We start from the raw sequence: 7,577 nt of genomic DNA, 5'->3' as shown, positions 1-7,577 counted from the left end.
TTGTAAACACTGATGTATTATGTACTGGTGTAGAGACAGCGGCTCAGAAGTCATGCTGCCTTCCAGCTTGTAATCATGTGAATGGTCTGAATACAGCAGAGTGTGTGTGTGTCTGTGTGTGTGTGTGTGTGTGTGTGTTGGGTTATTCCCAGGCTCAGGCTTCAAGGACTAGTCAGCTGATGAGAATTTGGGGTTTGAGGCACCAGGCAGGACAGTCAGCTGAGGGCTCAAACGCTGTAGGAAGTATGTTTTTAATTCTTAGGATCAGTGACGTCTGTCTGCGGGGAAAAGCTGCAAGACACACACACACACACACACAGTCTTATTGCACTTCAAATCTCATTGGCTGCTGTAATATATGTGAGAATTAATGTACTCTGAGTGCATTAGAGCGGGGATGTTTAGGCATGTGGTTCTCAAGTGGTTTTTCTTCAGGATCCAGATTTTATATTGGACATCCCAACACTGTACTAGAATTGTTAATTGTAGAAAGGTAAACACAAATGTCCTAAAAATCAAATGAACCAAATCAATACAATGAAGCAGTGTTTTCCGCACTGCCCCGCACGGGAAAATAAATCATATATCAGCTTTGAATGTGAATTTGCTGTCATATTGAATGAGATGCAACTCAAAGATCGAGGTAAGCAAAATAAAGGCGAACAATGTCTTTCCATTAAGTTGTCTCTCATGCAGTTACTACATACAACACTACTGTAGTCTAACCAATGACTCTTATAAGCTATTTTTTTTGTCTGATTCCCGAACGAATAACTTTCATGATCTGGCTTTTTCAGGGAATAAAAAATAAATAAAATAAAAATACAGTGTGACGAGTCCGATTTACAAACAAATGACTCTTTTGAGATGATTCTTTTAATGAATGGTTCAAAAAGACAAGTTACCAGTTTGATAAATCCTTCCCTGAACTACTGTAAAATTGTTCCCTAATTTTCGTTAAATCGTGGCCATGATTGTAGAAAAGTGAAATGAAGTTCATTAATACTAGCTACTATAAAGCAGTGTTTCCTGAACTGAAATGATTCAGAACAGTTAGCTACTCAAGATCACTTACTGAACTGTAAGTTATTATTTTCAGTGATGCCTGTATCGATATGAAGCAAGTTTTGTCATTTCTGACTGATTGTCCATATAACATGTCCTTAAAGATAGAATTTTTGTCTTTAACAGAGTTTCTTTTTTATAAATGTAGGACTATTCCAATTATAACAAAAAATGGGGATTTTTTTATTTTAGCTATAGTATGCAATTATACGGAGAATATAATTATACTAGAGTCACATTTTATTATTTGTATTTGAAATTTTTGCTCTTCTGTCGCAACTTTTTCAGATCAGGCCTATGAAACACCATTTGAGAACTGGTCTAGATAGTTTTGCTTAGTGTGCATATCAGTGAATAATGCTATGCTCTTAAAAATACCGGTTCTTTATGGGTCTCTATGGATCCATAAAGATCCTTAAACATCCATGGAACCTTTCCATTCCACAAAAGTTTCTTTGCACAGAGAGACGGCAACAGTGCAGATCAGTGCGTTATCAGGTCGTGGAATGTGTGAAACGTGCCTTAAAAGTGTTTTTATACAGTAATTCAAAAACAGAATTGTTGCCATGTGCACCTCAGTCGCTATGTGCATTTCAAACTGTTCCCTGCAGCATGAACTCTAATAATCAGAAATAAATCCATAATCATAATAATTAATAATAGAAGATTACAATGAATACTTAAATTAATACTAATTTTAATGGGACTTAATAGAGGGAAAGGCACTTGCCGCATGCTGTTTGCCGTCAGGACTTGGCCGTTCTCCACCTTGCTGGTTCGCAGCAGCTTGTTCCATTAACATGGCGCTGCTCTGACAGAGCTGGCATTAGAGTCGCAGTAAGAGGATTAGCTGATGGACATTTCTGCCATGCCTGGTCAATTATGAAAATGAAAAATGGACAAAAGGTCAGAGTTGACATACACTCCATATCACAAAACTCTTCACCCCGCTAATTGGCAAATGCCCAAACAAACAAAGAGGGTTTTTGTAGATCATCACATGGGAAAAAAGTGGACGGTCTTATCTTCTCGTTTTTCTTGGCTTCTTCTCTCTTTTTCCTCTGCATGCTTGCACTGTGTTCTCATTCTGCATAAATGAATCTCGCTGTTGTGTCTTCTTGTATTCATACCTCAGCACCATAAATTAGCAGGAAGTGGAGCATGAAATAAAGTCTAACAACCTGAAAATCAACATTGCTGAACACCAGCGGAGCTGTTATGCATTTATGGAGTCAAGCTTCACTTTGTAACACAGCCCTTCCTGTTATCAACATGCACCTTGATTATAAAACCGTACTAATCTCTGTGGATCTGTAATAATGCCATCTGACGTCCTCTGAAACCAATCGAGTTTTTCATATAGCATATGATTAAGATTAACATTGTGTGTCAGTGTTGTCCCTTAGAACAGTACAGATCATTCCCTTGACCGTTCAGCAAAAATGTAATACACACTTTGTTATGGCAAATGTAATTGTTGCAAATAGGTACTTCACACAAATACAGTGTCTAAATGTTAAAATTATATTATCATATTTACAGTATACATCCTCAATGAGAGCTCAAAGTGTTATGTATTATTGTAATTAAAGTATCCTTAAACTGATAAGAACAAGCTGCTTAAAAAAATCTAATTTATCTGTGTAATGGCAAATGTTGCCAGCAAGTTACAATAAGCTTACTGTAAATGTTGCAGATACTTCAGACAAATATTTTACAGTAGTAAAGCAATAATGATAAAGTCTTTCAAATGGAAAATTCTATCATATTTTTTTCACCCTGAATTATTATTATTATCATCATCATCATAAAAGTGTTATTAAAGTGATACCAAAAATCTTAATAAAAATGTAAAAAAAACCTTCTGTGTTCCTCATAAAAATAACAGCTTATGAGTTTGGGATGGCATGAGAGCGGGTTTATCCCTTATGAAAATTAACCAGGGTTTAACCTTGTTTTATGTAGTAAACCCATAGTAACTAACCATGTTTTTACTACAGTAACCATAGTTAACTATGATTTTTTGCAGTAAAATCACAGTAACAACAAAAATAACCATGGTTTTACTACAGCATTTGCAGTAAAACCATAATAACTGCTAAATAAACCATAGTTTTACTACAGAACCTTAACTTTAGTTTTATTTTAGGTTGAACTGTCCCTTTAAATGATACACTTTCAAGTCCCTTTCAAGGCTATATCTAAATAGTCTTTGATGATAGTGCACATTAAAGCTGAAGTGCAGTTGAACTGCTTTGTCGTAAGTCGTCATCCTTGATTGATTCCCTGCTTGTGGACAATCATGTGATATAGCATGGAAAACACGAGCGCCACTAACTGGGAGTGCTGATATCCTGTCACGGCCTTCACATAACTTTATACTCTATCATTTTGTTTACTACTACATTTTTTTTTCAATTTTTATTTGTATCCTTTTAGTGCCATTCATGAGACTATTCAGAACAAAATGAAGTTGACACTCCAGCATCAGCATCTTTATGGCGGAGCAGAACTGAAATTGTTTCGCAGCTCTCTAACGCCACCCTGTGGTCTGATTGCGTAACTGCAGTCCTTATAGACCGCCAGCATCTTCTCTGTGTTTGGTGATTTATCACTACTGATGGCAAAAAGGTCCTACAAAGACTAACGATCACAGCCATTCTACATACGAGTGACATACCAATTAAAACAGGGTGATATGAAACATTAAACTATTATAGTTTTGGTAGCGACCACATCACATTACAGAATTTTAACTAATGATACTAATGATTTGCATAACTGTAAAATTTTATTTCACCCAAATAAATGATCATGTGTTCCCTTTTGTCACTAAACAGTTGTACACACACAAACAATTTTTTTTTTTTTATTTAGAATAACACTCAAAAAGCCATGATGTCACAACCGAAATTTCACCACATGTTTTGGTAGTGACTGTTTCGGTAGTGACAATTTTAGATACTTTTGAGCCAATAGTTCAGATATGATAACCAGCACAAGGTTACCTAGCACAGTTCTGAACAGTTGTACACACATAAAAACTAAATTTTATGGAATAACTCCCAAAAAAGTGTTTGGTAGTGACGTTCCTTAAAGTTACACACAGATTTTAAGACTTTTTAACACATTTCCATCAAAATGATGGTACCCATCTACAATGAAAGAGAGGCTATGAGAGAGAGGGACACAGGAATATTTCCTGATCAAAAATGTAGGGGTGTGGTTAAAATCAGTCTCAGCCAATGGACTACAACACACACTGTTTCGGTAGTGACATGAAAATGCTGGACACATTTTTTTTAACATAAAGTTTCATGATTTAAAAATAAAATATAAAATAAATGTTTACTTTCTTTTTTCACAAGTTGAAATTTAGGGGTTAGGGTTCGGGACAGCCCCCTCCCAATTGAAAGTACCCAATAAGATGATTTTATATTAAAGCCCAATTTATACTTCTGCGTCGAACTTACGCCATAGCTACGTCGTAGGCTGTGTGTAGCGCGCGTACCCTGACGTGCACCTCTCCAAAAATGTAACAACGTGTCGACTCTACGCGGACGCAAGCGCTGTGATTGGTCTGCTAGGACCGCTCCATCGGGTTTCACATGCTCCCTCTGCGCGCGTCAACGCGGACAATGACGCAGAAGTATAAATGAAAACCAACACGTTGCCTACAGCGTAGAGGCTCCGGCGTAGGTCCGACGCAGGAGTATAAATCAGCCTTAAGCTTACTGATATTTTAAAGGGGTGGTATAATGCCCTTTTCACAAGATGTAAAATAAGTCTCTGATGTCCCCAGGGTGTGTATGAGAAGGTTTAGCTCAAAATACCCCACATATATTTTTATATAGCATGTTAAGCTGTCACTTTTTGAGGGTGAGAAAAAATGCACCGTTTTGTGTGTGTCCCTTTAAATGCAAATGAGCTGCTGCTCCCGGCACAGAGGGCGGAGCTTCAAGTGCTTGCACTCACACAGACATGCACTGAACATTTCAAAAACTTTTAGCTGTTTATGTTCAAACTGGATTCAGACAATGATGGAGAGACTCAAGAAGAAGTGACAACATGTAGAAGCAACAGGACATTTCTGAATGGTTAACGTTAGTTGATGAATTTATGTAGCTTATGTGTAGTTATCGTGAAGTTATTGATTTGCATATTATGTCATGATGATCTATAAATCACGTTCTGGGGGGCGTGGTTTATGTAAATTTTAGGGTTTGTGATGTCACTAACCCGGGAGGAATGTTGTGTAGTCCTTAAAAAGCAATTTATTTAAAAACAAATATATCCCTTTGCTTTGAACTTTGGGCGTTGTAACTTTGCAGATGTTGTTTATGCTCAAACAGCAACATTACACACTACCTAAAGTTAAAAAAGTGAAATCATAATCAACCACTCCTTTGTATATTATAGTGGGATTCAATAGATAATAGAAGGATCTTTGTAAACATCTAAAATTTGAATACTTAAATGCTTTTTAAATGTGTTTTTTTTTTGGTCGTGGGACAGCAGTTTGCACCAATTCTGTCGAACGATCCCATATCACGTACATGTTTGCTAAATAAATTTGACTGAATCATTGCACTAAAGGTGTTAAAGGAATAGTCGAAAATTAAGTCATCTTTTACTTACTTTGTAGTTTTAAAAACAGCTTTCTTCTGTGAAAAACATGAGGAAATACGAGTGAGGCTGTGCCTGTCAAGCTTCGTAAACACGCAAACGTATCAAACTATCATAAGAGCAGTTCATATTAGCCTACATGTGTGTTGTTTTCCAAGTCTTCTGAAGCCATGCGATAGCTTTATGGGATAAACCAACCGAAATTTAAGTTATTATTCGCTGTTTTCCACTTCAGAGGGCTGTTGAACGTTGCGTGACTGGATGTTTAGGCCTCACCACAGCCTCATTTCATTTTCGTCAATCCATAGGAATCCAATCAGATTTCAGATATTCATAATAGGCTAAAATGTAAACATGCGTGAACATGTAGGCTATTTTAACTATTAACATTTGAAAAAACGAATGAATGTCTAAACTAAAACGTTTAAAAAAAACGTACATGAACAATATAACATTTTTGTGCTAATGTTTTGAACACATTGTTAAATATATAACTTTAAACAAACATTCTATTAACGTTACTGGAAAAACTGGAACAAATGTTCCGAGAAAGAACAGGGAACCTGTTAACTAAACGTAGCTAATTCAAGAATTGGATAGCCTAAGTCTGATTGGAGAATGAATGACTTAGACTGCAAACCAATTCACTAAAAAAGATTTGACTCAAAAGGAGTCTTTCACAAATCGCTCTTCACTATATGATTCAGAAAACTTGAAATATAGCACGCAAGTTGTTTACTTTTATGATATTTGATAGTGTTTTGTGTAATTCAGAGCTTGACAGCCTCAGTAAATCCTTATTTCTACTTTAAATATGTAATGAAAGTAAAATTTGTGAATGTTGTTACACGTTGTTCAGAATGTTTCAAAAGAACAAGCAAAATAAATCATGACCTCTGTCCTTTTGACAATAGCACAGCCTACCGGTCAAAAATTCTGAAACATTACTGTTTTTTTGTTTGTTTTTTAGTTTTTGAAAGAAGTATTAGCAGCATATTTTATAAATTAATATTGCTAATACTATATAGTTCTTGCACAGATCATAAAACACAACTGTATGCCTTAAAAAAAAAAAAAACAAGACTCAATTGTTTAAAAAGTATTTATTGTGCTGCAAAGAAACAAAATAATACAAGAAACTGGAAAAAAAAATCTGCTGTGCTACAGGAATTCTGAGTCAACTTTTCATCTATCTTTTTTTTTTTTGAAATCTGCAGTTTCATGACCCATGTTGACAGTATTTTTATTATTTTTTTACATAAAAATTAAACACCAGTAGTATACAAACTCCAGAAGGGTTGATATTTCATGTAGAAAGAAAGAATGAGAGGGTGGAGAGGGGACACAGGGACACATTTCTAGAAGTTTCCTGGGCTTCAATTTCTTGGAACAAATAAACTTGCTTAGCATCCTTTTCAAAATTGAACAATTGCGTACTCTCCGAAGAGGCAAAAAAGAAAAAAGAAAAGAAAAGAAAAAAGAACAAACGGAGACACTCCATGAACTTTGAAACGCTCTTTGAGAGATCGGCACAACACAAACATTTGTGATTTGAGCTGTGTCTTCCGCTAAGTTCAGTTTTTCTGCTCAACAATAAATTATTAAGGTCATAGACAATATATTACATCTCTAATTCTTACTCTCTCAAAACCTTTTTTGTATTTTTTTTTTATTAAATTTTTTATTGTAAGTTTTGGCGAGTGACACTCAAGTATTTACAACAATACTTAGAGAATGCACAAAAAAAAAGAAAAAAAAAAGACTCCACCCTGTAAGACCCAAATAAATGTGCAGGTTTGCCCGAATCAAATCTAGTCATTGGTGTTCGCCAGTTTTCATCTCAAGCACAGTGTGTTCAGAGGCAATGAGGAGGAAATGCTGTTTAG

Source organism: Scardinius erythrophthalmus, assembly GCF_964197995.2.
Source record: "Scardinius erythrophthalmus genome assembly, chromosome: 19".
Classification (NCBI taxonomy): Eukaryota; Metazoa; Chordata; class Actinopteri; order Cypriniformes; family Leuciscidae; genus Scardinius; species Scardinius erythrophthalmus.
Note: the sequence above shows the minus strand (reverse complement) of the source record.